Here is a 22,088-nt window from a genome sequence, read left to right as displayed (position 1 = left end):
GATACATATATATTTCCATTCATATTACACTCGATGAAATGCCGTGGGTATCCGGGTTGGAATGGGTCCTCAGCACCCATTTGCGTCCAGGGATCCGTGTTTGCCCAACTATCTATTTTGTATTGCTTGTAGGAGTTATGAGATTGATCACTGTTCGTTATCTTCACCTTGCACTTAAGATGAAACCTTAAAAACAGAGGGCCGTGTCACAGGAGGTGTGGCACGTTAAAGAAACCTCTCTGATCAAAGGTCGGAAGCACCGAACATATACCTAAAATGTGTAGCCATTCACCGGCAATGATGGCGTCTCTATGTGGTGAAAAAAGGGACGTTAAACAATATTCAATCAATCAATACATCCGAAGATATTGCAAATTGAACAGCACTTTCCCAGTGACGTTGCTTTGCAATCTGCAAAAAGAATTCCATTAAAAAAAAAGAAGAGAAATAAAAACACCGGATGAAACGAGATGAACGTTATTGTTTATTGGTGACAACTCGATTGAAGATTGATCACTGTTCGTTATCTTTCATGTATCATGCAAGGTGAAGATAACTAACAGTGATCAATCTCATAACTCCTATAAGCAATACAAAATAGATAGTTGGGCAAACACGGACCCCTGGACACACCAGAGGTGGGATCAGGTGCCTAGGAGGAGTAATCATCCCCTGTTGACCGGTCACACCCGCCGTGAGCCCTATATCATGTAACGCATCGTATAGAATGGTTATATTGAGGTATACTAAATACTACAAGTCTTGTTCAAACAACACTCTGAATTGTCATGGGAAAATCAACTATAATATAGTAATTTTAAAAAGCACATGAATGAATAAATTTTAAGAGATTGAAAAATAATCAATATGAATATAATTTTGTTTTTATGCTATACGATGGTTATATTTTCTGTTGAAAATAGCTTTCACAAAATAGTGTTCGCAGATGTGTTGCATGCGTCATTTCGTTATCATACATTATCAAGTTTCACAGTAGCTCTGGTCGGTTTATATACAAGGAAAACTTACTCTGTCGCCACAAGCATTCGTTCTGTGACTGTGTACGGTTCTCGATACGTTTGGCAAAACTCAGGTACATTAATCTTTGATATAATTCTTCATTTCGTTTTCGTGGATTTTAACAATACTCATCACTTTGTTCGTTCTCATTAAACAGTTAAAGTATGACAGATAGAACGAAAAATCTTACTCAAAGAATAAATGAATTTTCTGCTAGTTTCCGCGAAAATTCCTTCAACACAAAGGTTGCTTTCAAATTTTCGGAAATTTACGGAGAATATGGTATGTTTTTTATGAGCTATATTACACCTGTCATATGGATTGTTCCTCTTTGTTTGACGATATTAACCATCATCGTGTTCAAGAAAGGAAAGTTATTCGGGGCCAGTCAAAGAATTCTGATCGGAATAATGATTACAGATGTGTTGTTTTCACTCCTTACCGGAATCCGTGATGGGTATTTGTATCTAACAGAAATGAACTATGGATTAGTGGAGTACGAAATCTGTAGACCTCTACTTTACAGTTTTGCTGTTTTAAAGACGATCCATGGCACATCTTTATTCTTCAGATGTCTGTTAACCACAAGAAACATGCTTTTATTTGTTTTTCCTATGAAATTTAGAATTTTTATTTCAAAATTTAAGCTTTTTACAATATTATGCCTATTTGTTCACCTTTTTACATGCGCCTCCATGTTTACTTATCCTATCACTATTCCACTCCAACCCATTCGAACAGTCCAGGAATTCAAAAGCAACCGCCCCTTGAAAATTATTACGACCTGTAGCACGATACTGGAATTTGATTTGGAGAACTTGTTTTGGATTGACCTCATTCAATCATTAGCTTCGGTTAACGCTGCAATTCATGTGGGATATTTTGCAGTTCTACCTATTTTAGTGCAATTTATCAATTTTATTGCTTTAATAGTTGTCATGAGAAAGCATATGAAGACATTGAATGCACTAATGCATGGGAATAAAGGGACAGGGGCGGTCAACTATTTACGTTTACTGAAAGTTACCATATTTCTAGGAATATCTTTTTTCCTTCAAGAACTTCCTCCCGCCATCTTTCTTCTGATAGTAACTATGGATCGTTCTGTGGAGAATGCGACCAACATGAATGCGACCTATCTTCTGTACGTGTCGGTATCATTTGCTGTCACTAAGCCTTTAGACATCATTATCTACGCTTCTCAAAGTAAAGCTTTTAGACGCCAATTGTTAAAAATATTTTCCCTTAAATAAAGTCGACCCGATTCAAATCAACTGTGACTTATAAGTTCCCGCTAAAATGTAATTCACAATATTTTCAATAGTTGAATTAAAAAGTCCGACACCTTTCGGTGATAAAAAGGGAGTTAAGCCCTTTCGTCAGAAGTTAACGAGGTAGAGACTGAATTGCGAGTTCCGTCATCACTGTCAGTAATTCCACGTTTACTTCAAGGTTATCCATTTTATAAACAATTTTTGAAAAATGCAAGTCAATCGTGGATACTTTTGAAAGCGGGCAAACCAAAGCAAACGCATTAGTCTCGATATCTTTATGTTGTAAAAATGTGTATCTATACCAGAACAGCGAATGATCCCCAGTATTTGTGTCGGTTGTCAGTTTAAAATCAAAAATTGTTTGATATCATTTGTTTAGAAACACAGATTTCCTTTTGTAAATGAAAATATCAAATGTTGATTTTTGCCGATTAACTAGTTTTGGGGTTTTCTCTCACACATAACATATATTTCCTTTTACAAACTGAAGTGCAATGAAATTGTATTCTTGAATGTTTTTTCTTTGCTTCAAAATCCATGTTTTGAGAATGATTGCTCTATTATTCTCGTCTATATGAATTTTTAGTACTTGTAACACTTGTCAAATAATGTATGTGAAAATCCGTATAAAATGGACACTAATGAAAATGGACATTTATCCTATTTTCTTTTAGTTAAATGTTGTTTGTGCAGTTGTTAAATATTACAATGTATCAATAAATGATACCTTTCATCACGTTCCATCCGGCGATTTATTGTTTTTCTTTTTAAAAGGGAATTATTCTGCAATTGAAAGGCAATGTCAGTGACAAAGTGCTGTTTAAGTTCCATTCTCATTGGATATAATATGGTTGTGTATATATAAATACATCTTTCAAGACCGAGGTTGTCATATGGTATGAATGAAAAGGTGAATATAAGGAACAGTGACCAATCTCATAACTCCCATGAAGAATACAGAATAATGGGTAGTGCGAACACAAACAAAAACACAAAAAAGACTCCTGGATACACCAGAGGTATGATCAGGTGCTTAGAAGTAGCAAGTATCTCCTGTCAACCTGTAACACCCGCCGTGAATTATATATTTTGATCAGGTAAATGGCCTAATAATCGGGGGAAAGGTGAAGTTAACAAACAGTGATCAATCTCATAACTCCCAAAAGAAATGCAATACAGTGATTTGCGCAAAAACGGCCCCTGGACACACCAGAGGTGGGATCAGTTGCTTATGTAGAGTATGCATACCCTGTTGACCGGTCACATCCGTCGTGAGCCCTGTGCCTTGATCAGGCAAACGGAGTAATCCGTAGTCAAAATCAATGTGTCAAGAACGGCCTAACAATCTGACCCAATCATCAATTGCAAACGTGATAACTCAATTATAGTTATTTTTCGTGACATTTTGGATATCTGCAACAACAAAAAGTTTGGGGTGTATTGACAGGTGTGTGTTATAGTTAGTTTATTTTGATAACGTTCATGACTGTGGCAAGTAAATAATCAAAAGTTATTGCATCAAAGAGAGGGAGATAAATTATGGATCAGTCGGAGATCGAACTCGGGGTCAATACAGGTGATCTAACCACTGAGCTAATCAGGCAGATGTACGAAGTATGCATAGTAATACTAAAATGTGCATGTAAGATTTAAACGTATTTCGGAAATCATACAAGAACTCTTCATACTGAGGAGTTACTTAAATAGTTTATAAAAATGGCAGAACCTTAAATGTGGACGTATCCATCTGAGTCAGACCTTGACACCCAGGAGGTGCGCGGACGCCGATGATTAATTATGATGGGTCACTGTTTTGATTTGAAGAATGATTTAAAAAGTTTTTTCGGGTATTCTTGAACACAATGTACTATACTCTACTACATTGTACTTATGTCAATTAGAGGATTCAATGAATAAAAATGAGAATGTAAAGCCCCTCAAGGACGTCAACTGAATGCATTTTATGACTTCATAAGGATCAACAGAATTGGTTTGTCAATGGAGTCCTCTTGATATCGAAAGTCGAATCACGTGATGAAGATCATCAGAGTAGTCATCAGCTAGAGAGGTCCCACGTAGTTCATGTTACATGGGGTCTAAGACGTCGTAAGTATCAAGAGACTAAAATTCGACAGTATGGCTTATAAACGTTGTATTCAATAGCAGACATTTTAAGTTAAGTTCGAAGAAAGCACAAAACAACGTTTCAAAGTATAGACACACACACCAAAACCGGAACAATATTTTTACAGTCTCGCGAATGTAACACGTTTTCTTTTTTCGCAGTCTCACGAATCCAACAAATTTTCTTTTTTCACAGTTTCACGAACGTAACAGTTTTTTCACAAGAATGTCTTGTATATCGGAGGTTTCACGGAGCCTGCTTTCTTTTTATGGGCTCTAGTACGTTTTGTGGAAACAGATCTTTCATAAGATAATTCTTGATCTAGTGTCCGGATAGCAGGGATCCCGTTTCACGGTGTTCTGGGGACATTTCGGAGCCTGGTCATCTATTCACAAGCGTAGTCATAACCGTATAAATTTTTATAAGTACATACTCAGACAACTGACCTTACGCGAAGCACGGATGGATATATTCTTAGCCTCGCCGTTCAGGTTACACCAGCAACTGATTCAGAATACCCAATGCTACGCACAATGGAACGCTAATATTCCCACCTTGTAGTTGAAATACATGTACCACCAGTGGCGGATTTAAGAGGGGCGCAGCCCCCCCCTAACATTTTCAAATTTAAAGTAAATCGTGGTATCTTGTTTAGAAAAATGTACTAAACGATAACAGAAGCAATAATATCTTCCACTCCCGGAGAAATGAATGACAAAAACTTTTGATTTCTTGAATTACTTAATTGGGAGAACTTAATTTTTTCCAAAAACCCTTAAAATTTGCGTCATTTTACTAATTTCACCTTATTAAGAATGATAGAAAATAGTACAAATGCCTTAAATAGGAGACCTATTTCAAGCCCTATAAAATCTGGGAGCTTCGCCCCCTGGGCCCCCATCAGGGCTTCGCCCTGGACCCACTGGGGGCCTCAAAGCGGCCCCCAAACCCCCTGCCTGATAAGGTGGCGCCCCCCGTAACCACAATTCCTGGATCCGCTCCTGACCATCATATTAGTATAGTGAAATATTGCTTTTATAATCGATTTCAGAAAATTTGTTTCATAATTACGTGATTTCATTCCTGACCATTACTTTCCTTTGATTCGATTTCATCATTTGACATAGTTATTGATGTGTCTAAGACCATAATTAAAGAATCCATAACTAATCTGGTGTCTCGTCTTTATGCATACGGTTTAACACATTACATGTATAACATGGAGTGTTATGAAATCGAGTGTGGTATTTGAGGATCGCAAATTAAAAATTGCGATATCCTCATTAGAACTAGAGAAACGCTTACAAAAGCAACATTTCATTTCACTCTACAAAGTTATAAGCATATAGTGGTACAATATATTTCATCCCCAAGCTTATGATTCCTAGAGGTATTAATGTTTGGTTGGGGATTTTGGTTCATTTTGTAGGGATTTCAAATATATTTGAGAGTTTCGGTTACTCGTTACCCAAGTAAGCGATAATGTGATTTTTATGCCCCCGAGATCGAAGATCGGGGGTATATTGTTTTTGTCCTGTCTGTCATTCAGTAATTCTGTCTGAAACTTTAACCTTGCTAATAACTTTTGAACAGTATGTGCTAGAGCTTTGATATTTCACATGAGTATTTCATGTGACAAGACCTTTCCGTGTCTACCAACAATTTTTGACCCTGTGACACTGACCTTGGAGTTTGAATTATTCTTTTGAAAACTTTAACCTTGCTAATAGCTTTCTAACAGTAAATGCTAGAGCTTTGATATTTCACAAGAGTAGTTCTTGTGACAAGACCTTTCCGTGGGTACCAACATATTTTACCCTGTGACTTTGGAGTTTGACCTACTTTTTAAAAAATTGACATTGGTCATAACTTTGTTACGAAATTCGGTTCTTCACTTCATATATTCAGATCACTCGCAGCTCACACGATTATTGTCATTAGTTTATTACATGATGTATTCTGTCCAGCATTATATCGTGTTAATAAATTGGTATGAAAAGCTAGCTTATATTCAAAATACACATTGATTACATGCGTGCCACATTTTATATGTTTAGAATCGGGTTCCGTATTGATTCGGCCCGATCCCGAGCTCTAGATCACATGGTCTGTCATTTATCACGTTTCATCTTTGAATGTTCCCATGCCTATATTTTTATCGAAGTATTACGATAATAGCTACTTGTACTTGCCGTTTTATAATGGTTACACTGCCATTTTACTTCAATATTAGCAGTTTTCCATTAGCTCATTCGGCAAACCTCGGCCGATTCCGGTACCCTACATCTAACCTCGGCTGTATGATAGAATGTAATATCCCACTACGCTGGGCTTTTGCGATGCGGTCGCCTGTTTACTCAATCGGAAAATCTGACGCAACAGTAATAAGTTTTTATAATGGCGTCTTTTGATGGATGTTTACAGTTTGCAGTACAGCATTGTCCCATTTTATATGAAAAATCGTTTAAACTGAAAGAAAAACAGCTGCAGACTTTGAAAGCTCTATACGAAAGAAATGACTGTATATCCGTATTGCCAACAGGTTACGGAAAAAGTGTGATTTTTCACATGTTACCGTGGTTTGCACAGCACCTGCATAATAAAGACAAACCAATGATTGTGATAGTTGTGTGTCCGTTAAATTCTATTATGCAAGATCAAGTTCTTTCTCTTAGAAAGGCAGGAATAAATGCATGCACCATTAGCATCACCGGTATGTAACTCTCTCTCTCTCTCTCTCTCTATATATATATATATATATATATTACACATATATGTGGTTTTAAGTCAATCAGTGTTGGAAGTTTGGTCATGCATATACTACCATAATGCATTTCGTAATTATTGTTGTGTGGAAATGTCTAAAAGTTACATGACATTACCTTTTAAAAGTTTACAATAAAAATTTTTTTTTCAAAAATAACACATGAACTCATTGCATGTAGGCACACATGGCATTGCTTTTGATGAAACAAATGCTGATGAGGAAAACTTTGAAGATGATTCCAGTCAACCTTGTACTATTGAAAGTGATGTACCATTTGAAAAATTACAGAAAGGGGAGTTCAATCTGATTTACTCCCATCCAGAGGCATTAATGAAAACTAGATTTGCCAAACTGCTGAGATCAAAACTATATCAGGATACTGTTTGTGCTGTAGTAATTGATGAAGTCCACATGATTTCTGAATGGTAAATTTTTCAAATGTTCAATTTTGTATATATTTCAGCAGAATATTTCTTCACATTCATAGTATTTTCTGACACAAATGCATTACTGACATGTTGTACGCAAGGTTTCAAGTTGACAAATCTACTTCACAGGTATGCACTACCTAAAACTATATTTACTTTTATCTCATAAGTGTACACTAATGTTAAAAGCTCATTGCACATTTTATTGTGTATTGTAGATTTTGATTAACCTTCCTTAACTATTATCTCTCGTGGTTCGACTTTGTACGAGGGTTCAATTCCCTCCCTAGGCATTTAAATGAAGGCTGGTGCAAAGTGGGCAGATTGCCTAGTGGCCCCGCAAAGTCGAAATCACTCTAACCAAAATAATGTACAATAGAGAATATTTTATCAGTCATTAACAGGGTTCTCCGTGAGCTTTTTTACTGTGTAAAAGCACCATAGTAAATTTAGTTGTGCCACAGAAAAATATCTAGCGCCACAGTAAATTTCACCACACTTCATGAAGATCTGCCACTATTGACAAGGGTCTGCTAGGAAGGCAGAGGTTTATATTCATGAAAAAGTGAATAAGCATTAATATAAATGAAAATGTTGTATATGTTTACTCCCAACATTTTGTTATGTTTGTCAAATGAAAAAATGTAATTGATATATGAAAATGCTGTTCACGCTTGAGCGACAGTAAAATTTTAAAATGGAGAAACCTGTGAAATACAGATATATCCTTTACTGGACCATTATCATTTTTATACTCATTTCTTTGTAGGGGAGAAGAATTTCGTCCTGCTTTTATGAAGCTTGGGGATGTAGTTTGTGTATTTGAAAAGGCACTTCATTTACTTTTAACTGCAACTGCAACACCAAAATCTGTCCTTACCCTTACAAAACAGATTAATCTGAAAAATCCTGTTGTGATCACTAAAAATGTAGATCGTTCAAACATCTTTTTGGAGACAAGAACCAGGCTTCCGAACATTAAAAAATTTGAAAAATATGATGACTTGATTGAACCTGTTATCTCAGAATTAAGAGAAAAAAGGCATTCTTTTCCTGTAACAATTATGTATGTAGATAATCTTGAAGCCCTTGGATATTTCTTCCAATATGCTGCCTACAATCTTCAGGACTTGGGATATGAGGGGGAAAAATTCCTCAAAATAGACTTTTTGCACAATATCACAAAGACTATCCAGAGTCTATGAAAAAGATTATACTTCAAGAACTTACTAGTCTTGACCCTAAACTGCGTTTGGTCTTTGCAACAGTTGCTCTGGGAATGGGCGTTAATTCACCCAGTGTCGTTCGAATTATTCACAGCAGACCCCCCACAACACTAGAAAAATACCTCCAGGAAATTGGACGGGTTGGACGTCTTGGACAAGAAGCCACGGCTATTATGTACTTCAATCAAAGTGACATTGCAAAAAACAGGAAAGGTATAACAGATGAAATGCGAAAGTATTGCACACATCGTGGCTGTTTAAGACTTATGCTAGTAAATTACTTTGGGTTTGATAGTCCTGTACATTCAGGAGAGAAAATAAGTTGCTGTTCAAATTGTAAAATACTTGCTCAACAGATCTGAAAACTTCACATAAGCATGTTGAACTTTTTATTGATTAGTTTTATCATCCTTGGTTTTCTTCCTACTTGACATCATACAAAAACAGTCAAAAATGTATTTAAAAAGTTTCCCCTCAAATACCAGTATATTTCATATCTATGATGTACTTGCAGAACATGTTTCTAAACAATAACAAGAGGCCCAAGGGCCTTAACAGTCACATGAGAATAACACAACACTGTAGAGGATCCAGAGAAATATCAAATGAAAACCCAGGGGCAGAGAGGATTTTCAAAGTGATAATGCATTTTCACTATATGATCAATAGAGCCCCATCCTGACACCAGGTGCCCTGACCCAGGGGACATGAATTTCACAATTTTGGTAGAGGGCTCAATGCTCACTACAATCATACCAAAAATTAGACTGCTTGATGTCCAGGAGTAAAGAAGAAGATTTTTAAAGATAGTACTAATTTTGATGGTTTTAGCCCCACCCCTCATACCCCAGGGGAGCAGGGACCATGGAATTGACAATTTCTATTCCCCTTCACTCATAGATGCTGTATGCCACAATTGATTGAAATTGATTAAACAGTTTCCGAGAAGAAGCTGAAAATGTTCAAATGTTAACGGACGACGGACAAAAACAGATAGCAATAGGTCACCTGAATGACTCAGGTGACCTAATAATAAATTTTTTCAATTAGACAGGATAGCACAATTAGTATCAAATGGCTAGTTTATATTGTGGACATGGTCCTGTATAAAACACATTCACACTAATCACAGACAGATAAATAAGAGAATAGAAAACTGATAGTATAAATTATTAAATATACATGAAATGAGTATATTATTTGTTCTCTGCGCTAAAGGATAGGCCATTCAATACATTGATTTCACTTGTTTAAAATACGATGCTGTAAATATGCTAATTTAAAAAAAAAGCAAGACGATTGCAGGTTCTGACAGACTCATTCCATACAATTGTGGTTGATTTACATCATTTGATGTATTTCATGAATTGTTGATCTTTTTTCTGAGTAGAGATATGGAGCTAGCTTATCATTTCATATACACTATTTGTATGACAAAGTGTGATGTAACATAAACATTTATCCACTAGCCTACAGCTGATTGTCCTCTGCTATCCACTGCATGGATACTTATACAATATTTGTCAATAATCATAGGTAAAACAAAAAAACTCAAGAAATCACATACAGGTTATACAAACATATATCATGTCTACATTTGACCTTGACCAATATTGATGAAATGAGAAAAGAAAAACAACAATTACTAGCCAAATTATGAAAACAATTACATGTAATCATTCTGAGTTGGATTCATCATCACTTGAATCAGATGAAGGGATAATTATAATTATCCCTCTTTTAAGTCTTTCTACCTTTTTCATTACTACATTATTAAAATGAATTATGTCTACAATAAAATTATTTTCTGAAAGTTCTCCAATTTCCTTCCATTTGTTCTCTCCCAAATTTTCAAAGGAAGAAGTTCCTTAAGAATGCAGTTCACATCCTCCTGAAATGAGCGCTTCTTGTGATGCATCTTTTTGTCACGAATATTAAGCATTCTGTCAAAATTACCCACAACATCTTGTACAACGTGTGCTGCTTTTGTGATGGTAACTATTGCTTTTTCGGTTTTATTGGAGCCTAGTCCTCGTATCAATTCCTTTAATACTAAAACTTCTTTCTCTTTCTGTAGATCTGCTGCTTTGTTGTCACCTCTGCGGCCACTCAGATTAACAAAGGAACCATACTTGACTTTCAAAGCCATCTTTTCAGAGAGCATGATTTCAGTTTTTAAAATATAGTCAATACATTCTTCTAAATACTTTGATAACACAGAGTGACTGAAGAATATGGGTATGCAAAATTTCAGAGAAATGTTTGTTCTACAGGAATCTCCCTCCTTGATGGCATCTTTCATGGTCAAAATTATAAAATACCACTGCAGAAATTGCATCACATAGTTCTGTAAACCATCAGTATCTTCATCTGTGTGTTCAGAGAGTGAAATTGTGACTGGAATCTCATGATTTGACACAGTTACGGTCACTCCTTGTTTAACTTGCTCAGGTGTAAGTCTGAATAGATCCTTTGTATTGTTGATTTTCAGCTGAAAATTTAACAAGCCTCTTTCATTTAGTGTGCTGTTCACTTCAAGGTTGTTTCCCAAGATATTCACAGTTAATGGAATCTGTGGCTGTTAAAAAAAGAATATGAGCATTTAAAACCCAATAAATTTAAAACCACATGCAAACATATATGTAAACTGTACTATATAACATACAGGTGCATACCTTTTCAGGGAATGTCAACAACAACTTGTCGATTATTTCTCCAAGCAGCTGAGAAAAAATTTCTTCCTTCTTTGGTTTATGCATCATCTTCATATTCTTTCTAAGTAATGGATGCTGGGGCTCATCTGTCAATGCATTCATGTCAAAAAATTGTAAAATGTAGGACAGGAAGTATGCACATCCAGCCGTTAAAATGAAGTCCTCATGAGCCTGAATAAAAAAAGCAATTGGCATTATAAATTTACAGTTGATTAAAAAGGTTTTTCAAACTGAAATCTTCTAAGTACTTATTTATAACCAACTTACTTCATAGCGAGATTTCACTTTTCCATTGACGTTGGACCTCTGCACCAAGACTTTCATATGGTAAATAGTTCCCTTGTCTCTTCCACTGGAGGTGTTGAAGAAACGCTTATACATTTTCTGAAAATAAATGAAGAAAAACTAATACAACGTACTGTAAATGTTCAACAAAAGGCAGGGGTTTATTTAAGAGAAGAGTATAAAAGTAAAAAGAATGCCCAACTACTCTAAATTGTTTTATCTACCTCTAATATATCCATTAATGTGTGAAACATTTCCACAATCATGGGATCTAGGTGATCTAGTCTTTTTGTTGAGGTCAAAGCCCCATCTTGCAGTGCTTTGGCTGACTGTAGGCGGACTCTTGTGAGTTGGTCCCCTCCAACCGGAACTTTTAAATCATCTAGATCTGATGCTGTAAGATATTTTAATGAAAATATAAGATTTTACCAATTTCTACTAATCATACACTGTACTTAGAGTGTTTGAACAAGTCACTTAGACCTCATAAATAATAAAGAGATTTTGTTCTTGTGTGAAGTCTGCATTCCATGTCAGTTTACGTTAGAAAAAATTAAACATTATTTATTTTTAACTTGAAACTATAAAAACAAAGATAATTAGGTCACTATAATTTCTTTCATCTAAGAAATCTTAAAAAGATAACATTAAATAGGATACAGGTTTTGTTTTTGTTAAGCTTACTATCTGAGCTATATCAAAGTTACAAAACACAAACACACCTCTTCCAGCCTTTGTGTACCAAAATGTCAGTTACTGTTCATAAGAATTCAAGATATGAATGCAATCAGATAATGATGTTTCATTCTTAAGCAAGACAGGTAGAAGAAAGAGGTCAGATTTCTTGGACATGGCATTTTCATGATCATGGGGAATATGTGTTGGTGTAACTGTTTTCATCCAACTGAAGTGGTCTATGTATTCGCACAGGATCCTTCCAAGAAGAGTTTTCAATGATTCCTTATACTTGGAGATTTCATTTGGTGATGGTACAAAGTTTTTATATGTGATATTTTCAGCATCTCCGACAGGCTTTGAGTCATCAAGATTTGTACTATCAACTCTATCAAAAGTTAAATCAGTTGCAAAGAAGTGGTAATCTTTGTTCTTATTGTCCATACGAATATCATTAGTAGTAACATAGAGATCTAAATTGTCGCCATTCAATTTCCCATCTTTTCCTTCAGCGATACCTTGAATGATTTTCAATGTTGAATATTCCCCGAAATCATTTAAAATGTTTCTCTTTGTTTCATGAGACAGAGTAATATGCACCTGATTCAGGCGTTCCAGTATCTGAAAGATATTTCACACTCAATAAGATTTTTTATATACTAATATCTACAATTGCTTTCTGCAATACATTATTCAAGTGATTGAATATTAAATGAAAATTTTGCATTTATTAAGACATTTTTAATAATCTTAACAATATAAATATTAGGTACACTTGTTCACTCTTCAGTCTTGAACACATGCAGCTTTTGTGTACCTGCACATAAGACTGTTCATTTATACTTCTTAAGTGCTCTGAGACACTATTTAATTCATTTTTTTGACTTAATATCAGGATATGATTTTACAAACCATTGTTGTAAGGAAGAGTTGACTTCACCACATCTCTTGCGAAAATGATTTTACTACTGTGCCATGTATGTGCCTTCTGAGAAATCAAAATATTCATTAGTAAGAAAAAAGGTTAGTGAAACAAAAAACAAGAAATACGTAATTTAAAACAAAAACATCAGATATAATCAATAAACAATGAAAGAATCAAATAACATGACAAATGCTATAGAAGTGATTATTTATAACTCTAGGGTGAGGGGTGTTCCTTTTTTTTTTTTTTATCAAACTGTATATGGAAGAAAAAGATTATTGACTGAGACAGTAGTACTCCAAGGGCCTTCTAATCAATGTGTAATATTGAACCAGTCATGACAAAAGAAACAACAAAAATAAATATTAAAGTTTTAAGGTGTGGTCACCCCCCCCACACACAAAAAAAAAGCATGGCTTGGTTTGGCATAACCCAAGGACCCTTCTTATGCAAATCAGTTAATTTGTCTGCATGGATACAAAAAACAAGAAAATCTATGGACTTTGGATCTTGATAGTTTTTGCAACATAAAACCCTATATGAGATGAAGTACAGCATGACCCCAATGGCCCTTCCTCTTAATTTGCCTGGACTTAAGAAGCAAGATAAAACATAGTTTGGGGGTAAAAATCTCTTTTGTTTTCAAGATTAAAGATCATATGACAGGATGGGGTCCAGCATGTTGAAGGATGGACAAAAGGCAATAAGAAAAGCTTACTTGAGCTAATAAAATATTAGGTAACATATTAAATGTAAACTTGATAGAATAACTAACAAGCTTTAATAAATTGATATGCCATACACTGTAGCTGGGTAAATCAAAATTTTGATAACATGAATTACATGATAAATGAATATATTGACAACCCAATAACATCTATTGAATGTAACAATACCATGCAAGTGCAAATGAGGTTAAAACCCTTACCTTGTTGTCTGCATGATATCTTAAGCATAAGGCAGAGTAAATGCGCTGTATAGCACATGCTTTAACATTTCTGCAGTGAAGTATCATGCCATATATTGTGCATATTGTGGCTAGTTTTGATTCAGGAGAAACTCTGTCACCTACGAAACAAGAATATTTATGTATTTATTTCTATAATGATAATACAATACTATACAGGCCTTTTCATCTACTAAGCTTGATAATTGAACATTTACATTTATACTTAAGAGTAAAGTAAAACATACCAACAGCAGCAAACAATATATGGAACAGTTCTGTACACTTTTCACTCATCTCTATAGAAACTTCTCTAAACCAGTTCTTCTTAATCAATTCGCCAGGGTCTTTCACAAAGAGAATGCTATTTCCAGCTCTACATACATTTTCTATTGATTTTGTAATCGTAGATGACAAAAATGTTTGTTGGTTAAAATGTTTCATCAAATCATGTAGGTCAGTCTCGCAATCAGCATCATCCACTTCATTCTGCACAGCTTTGCACTTACAATAGGAAGTATGGTCCAGAGTAGAGCCCCTAGTTGACAACGGTTGGTCCAGCGTAGAGCCTGTAGTCAACAATGCATTGAGTTTAGGCAAAGTAATAAAGCTTTAAAAATATAATGCAAAAAAAATGAGTAATTTTGAACTTAAACATCTACAGATTTAGCTCTCACAGTATAGTGCAATATTGGCAGACATTGTGTATGTGTATGTTTGACTCTTATATGAATGAAAACACATTCCAGTATGCCATCTAATGATGTCACATGATCACTTATTCAATGAAAATGAAAGTCATGGCACAAGCGCTTAAAATTCTTTAAAGAATATGGTATAAGGCATCATGGAATAGTAAGATTATTAACGTAATAACTGCACAAATCCTTAATGAAATTCTATTTCATCAAAAAATTTGACAAACGTATATCCCACATAGCCTTTTTACTGCATAACTTACCAAAATTCACTAATAATATCTTACTTTGTACTGTCAACATTTGTGAACTTATATGATTAATGTATGGAATAATCTGTCTCATAATACCACATTTCTTTAAATTTATCCAAGTAGCATATTCCCTTGTGCCAGAGCTGTTTACTTCTCCAAGTTGTAAACAATAATGACGTCATAATTTGCCATCAAGACCCGGACCACTATTAGCTTACATATAGACTTATATAGAAAAAAACCTGTGTTTTATTTTGTTTGTAACTTTTTAAAAAAAGAGGTTTTTTCTCATATATTGCAGACCAAATGATAGAGTTATGTGTCAACTAAATATTCATATCCAAAATTAGGGGTATTCAATGGGGTAATCCCTGGTTAGTAATAAGCATCTGACGTCATGTCCTGAGAATAGCTGTCAGCCGGCTTAAAAAGTGTAAACAAACCAAATTACCTCCCATTTCAATATACATTTCTATGCATTACTTATGCTTGAAATACACCTTGATGCACATCACTGTAAAATTTAGACATTCAACTTTTATTATATTATACCCAACAAGTATCATGTCAACTGTTTTTTATCATTGTCAACTGAAGTGAGGCATGTGAATTTCCTATATGCACTGCATTTCATACTTGTGACCTTCACCTTTTGTGGACTGGATCCATCATAATGAACATTTAGTTCAAGATGTAACATACTATCAGTGCAGAGCTTTGTAAAATACTTTTATGTAAAAGCATCATCTTATCTATGCATTTTAATTAGTTCATTTGCATGAAAATGTGCATAATATGTAGTCTTAACTCACCAATTAAAGCTTGGTCCAACATAGAATCTGTGGTTGACAAAGGCTGTTCCAACGTAGAGCCTGTAGTTGACAAAGGTTGGTCCAAAGTAAACCCTGTAGTTAACAAAGGTTGGTCCAACGTGGAGCAAGAAGTTGACAAAGGTTGGTCCAATGTAGAACCTGTACATGGCAGAGTACGGTCCAAAGTGGATGTTACACTCGATTTAGCTGATGTATGAGTGTCAATGGATGATTCAAACAATAATTTTTGTCGAGATCTACCCCCATTCAGATCTAACCGTTTCAATTTCTCCACAGAACGCTGTAACTGGTCAGCAACTGTATGTTTAACTTTTAATGACGAAGGTGGGGTTTTCGATAGGCGTTTATGTCGTCTATGTAAATTTTCAAACTGTTGGATATTGTCAACACACGTCCTCTTGAAATCCATAGACACTTATTTATACATGTTTCGCATACATACATTTCATTCAACAAAGCAATTTCAAGTACAAGTCCAGTAAACTGTTCAATAATTCTAACATAATTATGTTTTGTTGACTTAAACTTCGCTAAGCAGTGTAACCGTTTAGTCAATGACTTTTTACACAACAAACAAGCTTGAATATCTGGTGAAACGTACAATGATTTTACCGGTGTAATGTCAGTCATGGGGGCCGCCATTTTTTTTTCTCTTCTGGGGAAAGTAGTTCTGTATCATACAGCCGAGGTTAGATGTAGGGTACCGGAATCGGCCGAGGTTTGCCGAATGCCATTAGCTATCTTGTCTGCGTGCATTTTCCCCGGTTGTTTATACCGGAAGTGTCGCAGGACCGATTCGGGTCAATGTTTGGTTGACTGAGGTTACCAAGGGGTACCTAAATGGTATAAATATAAGCCGATTCTAGTTGTCTGGACCACACAACCCATCCAACCGAGATCGGACACTGACCTAAGCAATTTATATATACATCTCCCATAAAATTGGGAAAATGATGGACGAAAGGCAGAGTAGATGGGTAATTATATTTAATTAGTTATAACATTATTGAGTTGCAGTTGAACCCCTGTGGGAGACCCATAGTATAGTGGGAGGCCCATTCATGGGAAACTCGATTGGAATATCTATGGGAGTTAAGATTTCATTATAAGTACATTAGGATTTGGGGATGTTATAAATGGGGAATTCATATATATTTAGTCAAAGTACAAGTAGCTGGCGGGTTGAGTATTTTATAGCACAAAATATTGTTGGGCATTACGGGAGTGACATTTCAGTAAATTGTGTGATTTTTAGGATAATACCTTTTTCCACCGTATTGTGCATAGTACGTGTAAATAAATTTCGTTGATTGAACTTTTTATCCTGACTTTATTATTCTTTTATGAAATATGGTTGACATACGAGAGTGGGAAGCCCACGTTTATCCGCTCTCTCTAAAAGGAGTGAAACACAACAACTTCTAAATGGTAAATTTATATTAGAGCTTTCATACTGCACATGAGCATTTGTTGTGACAAGATCTTTCTACTGGTACCAAGATATTTGTCCTTGTGTTATTGGCCATTATCGGGGGCTTTTGTGTTTCACAAACACGTCTTGTTTTTCCTTATCTTATCCCAAAATGAATATTGTTGAATAGAGTGTTCAGAATTGTGGATATTAACCGAAATCTTCAAGACAACCACAATTATAGACCCAGGACGTCCCGAGATGCCAGTAAGAGAGTGTATAGACCCTAAAGCGTGCTACTACGCCTCCAAAGCGTTTCGTTTCGTTTCGTGCAAATCGTTCACCGTTCTGTGCAGACCATAGAGCGTTTCGTGCAAATCGTTCACCGTTCCATGCAAATCGTTCACCGTTCCGTGCAAACCGTTCACCGTTCCGTGCAGACAGTTCAGCGTTTCGTGCAGACCGTTCACCGTTCCGTGCATTTCGATTTGTGCAAGCATTGTTCCGTGCAGGATCAAGTCACGCCCATAGAAACGTGCAGATCGTTCAAACCACGCCCTTAGAAACGTACAGACCGTGCAAGTCATTTCGGCATGGATTGTAGGACAGGTAAAAATTGTTGGGAATTTGACCAATTATTTCAAAATGTCTCTAAGACGGGCTTTCAACAGTGAAAATCTGCAAATACTCGAAAGAAAACAGTTTATTATAAAACCACCAGGCAGAGCTAAATCCGATACCATTTTCTCACCCTTGGTAGTTTCTAGCAAGTGCAGAGACATGTATATCTATGTCCTTGTTATCTTTTTCTTTATTTGTATATAGGAATAAGTCATTGTCTTGTTACATTTGTATGATCAAGTTTCTCTTTTTAAATAAAAATATTTTCATCAAAATTGTTTATCGGAACTGTCTGCATAATGCAAAGTTCGACCTGTGTATATCTTGTATATTCTAAGCAAATTCCAAGGTTCTTTTCTTTACCACAATAGAGGTAAGCTAATCCGTGTATTTGAAATTAACATTCGTACAGAAGGTGGGGCAATAGCCGTGTTTCGAGTTACTCCGGAACACAGTGTTTATTCTGTGTTTAGTCACGCCGCGTCAAAAATGTTCCACAGGGTTACTTCCGGTTTATCGTTGTTTACCTTTGTTTACCAACAGTCGACACTTCGTGTATTAGGCCTAGGCTTAATTTTGTCGATCATCATGAAATTGAAATACACATTTAATAGTTTGGGGTGTATGCGGTACATATGTGTTTATGAGCGTTTGATAAGCTACTATTGATCTACGAAATACAACGAAAGACTTCGTCACGAACAGAAGAAGACGATCATCGTCACGATGTCGTGTAACTCACACAAGGCCCATCTGTCTAGTAACCAGAGGGGTAAAGGAAAAGAACGTATTAGACTCACTGAAACCTGTCAAACAGGTAAAATGAAAATTATGACGACATTTTATATATATATGATTAAACAAAACACAATGTGCACTGCTTCATAAAGCAGGCATTAGCCTGATTAGGTCCAGTTCAGTCTAGGGCCTATGTGAAATAGAATTTACGTTACCAAATCTGGGCCAAAATGGGCATAAACATGTAACATATATAACCAGGTCCACTCCAAAGAATATTTCTACCTACGTAGCTATTAATAGCTACCTAGGTATTTAAAGCTACTTAAAGTAGCTACTTTTACATGTTTTTAAAGATATAAATAAATAATAATTAAGGCACATCTTTTAAACAGGTCAGTCGTTTTATGTATCATGTAATATTGATCCAAAATTGTCAAATGTTTAGGATTATTAAGTTGTTACAGATTCCACATTGTAAAGTCATCATATACTTATCAAAGCTTCGACACACACAAGGTAGTGGACAGTTATCAATACAAAAGAAATTCTCTTTTCATGAAAATTCTTAAAATGACATATGATCTATACCTAGAATAGTGTTGTGATTAGTTCAAAGTACATGTATATTGTTATGTGTCATTGCACTTGAGAAATTTAATCGACACTAGCTTAAGGTAGTACTCTACATCGTCATAATGGCTGACTTCCTTTAAAAACATGGATGACAAAATCGATATCAGCAATATTTGACTTTTCCTTTTCCATTTAAATACCTAGCCGAGTAGCTCAGTTGGTTAGAATACCGACTGCTGAACTGTAGGTCGCAGGTTCGAGTACAGTAGGGGTTTTAATTTTTTTTCAGATTACCTTCTACTAAAACTGCATTTTTTGACAAAATAAATTTTCAAATTTTCAAATTCAAAATATTTTTGTACATATCCTACACTTTTCATCTACATCAAATTTCTCTGGTGTAGCATACCTCCTTAATGAAGCTGTTTGAAATAGCTTTATAAAACTATATAGCTAAATATAGAGATTGTGCTGGGCCTGATAGATATAACAATACAGAGGAAATCCGTCATATGCATCAAAAGTTTGAAAAAGGTGAATTGACTTCAATATAAATTTATGAACAAAATTGAAAAAAAGAGAGAAGAAATTAGGAAGAATCTTTTGTGTTCATTTAAAACATGTTGGTTAGATTTTGAAGTTGTTTAACTCGGCTTTATACATGATGTCAGATCTCTGAATGCAAGCAAGCTCTCATATGACTACAATGTATAGGGGAAATCAGATATATGTACAATAAATATGGTAAGCTTTATTGATAAAAATCATGAAAATTCATACATTCCCAGTTTTAATATGAATTACTTCATGTATTTCCAAATAAGTTAAAAAAAATATACATGTATGTACAGTGAACAGTATTTTTAACAAATACATGAATTATAATTTCATTATTTTTTTTTTTATTTTTTACATCTTTGCTTCTCAAATTGACAAAAGTCTATTATCAATATTGTGGCATCCCTCCTCTTTTTCAGGTATATGGGAACAGGATCATTTTCCATGCCTTTCACTTGAGGTCTTCAGTTTCATCATTAATCATCTGAATGTCGGTATGCCAAACTCTCATGATGTCATGCCATTACTGGATATTCCTTAACACTGGTTTATTTAAGCCACACTACCTATAACATTGCCAAAATATTAGACTGAAAATTTTCAAATACACAAGATTTGAAGCAGCAAAAGAAAAGAATTACATATGTATAACACACAAAAAAGAAGAAATTAATTCTCACCTGGCTGATATGAACTTTTTACTCCTTTTTAGCTCCCTTTCACTGCATACCAGCCAATAACTAGCAGTCATTATATGCAGATCAGCCATTGTTATCAACCTGTGTTTATATATGTTGAATGAAATATGAATGAAAATTGTTGTTCTTTGTTATTCTTTTTAAAATATATATATACTCAATAGTATATTTCCTTACACAGTACTGAATCAAAGGGGTAGGAGAGCAAATACATAATATATAACCTGGCTCATGTTCAGCTGGTTCCATTCTTGTATATAAGTGGTTTGAGTGGAAATGTACATATCTGATGTACATGTACATGCAAAGTACCTTGATTGCACAAGCAATATGCATCACTTGTGTTCGAATTTACTATTAAAGAGTACCCCAAGCGATGCATATTGCCTGTGCTTGATTTGTATTAAAAGTTGGAGAAAAGATCAATGTTCTTTGATATAATTCAAAATTTTGCAGTGAATGAACCATCGGTATGGAGCTTGAATAAATGATCATGCAAATTCTAGTATAGGTCCGTAGGGATATATTATCTGGTGTTCTCATATTTTATTTAATTGGCAGATATATATACCCCCCCCCCTCCCTTGTGAAATTGCTTCGTAATTTTTATGAGCCTGAACCATAAGTTCTTAATTGAAATTCTCTATTTAATGTCACATGAACATTGTTGTAAAATACATACACTGCTCAGATGTGGATGAGGGTACAAGTATACCTATTCTTAAGATTGACAAGATTTTGCACAGTCTATATTATATTTTTAAGAGTCAGTACAAACCTCTTGGTTTTCCTAAAAGTTAATATAAGGAAACTGGCTAGAACAATGATGTTTCTTTGTTGGTTCAGCTTTCACGGAATGTAATAATCGCACTCAATTTCGGCTGCTCGTGGTTTTCTACACAAATGACGCCATCGTTTCCTCTGCGTGAACGCTTTTCCCGGGTTTGGGAAAAGGTAAACTTTGACATCTTCCCAAGTAAATATATATCCCTTGCTATCCTTTATCTGATTTGCGACAGTTTGTGCCGCAAAATCTATATTTTGTCAAAAACAATTTTGTTACCAGTGTAAACAAAATTAACCGGAAGTACCCCTGTGGAACATTTTGCTCATATCACGTGACCGGCGTGGCTAAATACGAAAAATCCCGGGTGTTCCGGAGGAACTCGAAACACGGCTATTGAAATATGACAAAAGAGGTGTTTATATCTTTTGTCTATCAAAAATGAATGCAGTTTTCTATAGGTTTAAAATTGAGGCAAATGAAACAATCTAATTAAAATTGGATGTTAGATCCGCTCGCATATCTGTTGATT

General features: G+C 35.1%; 2 long non-coding RNA genes and 2 pseudogenes across 2 annotated transcripts; 2 read left to right on the top strand and 2 right to left on the bottom strand.

Moving 5' to 3' along the window:
- Window positions 1–6,816: 6,816 nt before the first annotated feature.
- LOC125648055 (uncharacterized) lies at window positions 6,817–9,202 on the top strand (annotated as a pseudogene).
- Window positions 9,203–9,214: 12 nt separating this feature from the next.
- On the bottom strand, window positions 9,215–16,891 carry LOC125648413 (uncharacterized; annotated as a pseudogene).
- A 1,745-nt stretch (window positions 16,892–18,636) lies between these two features.
- Window positions 18,637–20,890, top strand: LOC125648815 (uncharacterized). Its single transcript, XR_008796355.1, has 2 exons — window positions 18,637–19,019; window positions 20,494–20,890. It is a non-coding gene; the product is annotated as an uncharacterized LOC125648815 (long non-coding RNA).
- Window positions 20,244–21,953, bottom strand: LOC130047466 (uncharacterized). Its single transcript, XR_008796356.1, has 2 exons — window positions 21,551–21,953; window positions 20,244–20,853 (listed from the first exon to the last, which is right to left on the bottom strand). It is a non-coding gene; the product is annotated as an uncharacterized LOC130047466 (long non-coding RNA).
- Window positions 21,954–22,088: the final 135 nt, after the last annotated feature.

This window comes from Ostrea edulis, chromosome 6 (genome assembly GCF_947568905.1).
Source record: "Ostrea edulis chromosome 6, xbOstEdul1.1, whole genome shotgun sequence".
Classification (NCBI taxonomy): Eukaryota; Metazoa; Mollusca; class Bivalvia; order Ostreida; family Ostreidae; genus Ostrea; species Ostrea edulis.
The sequence above is the reverse complement of the archived record's forward strand: the minus strand, read 5'-3'. Positions and strand labels throughout refer to the sequence as shown.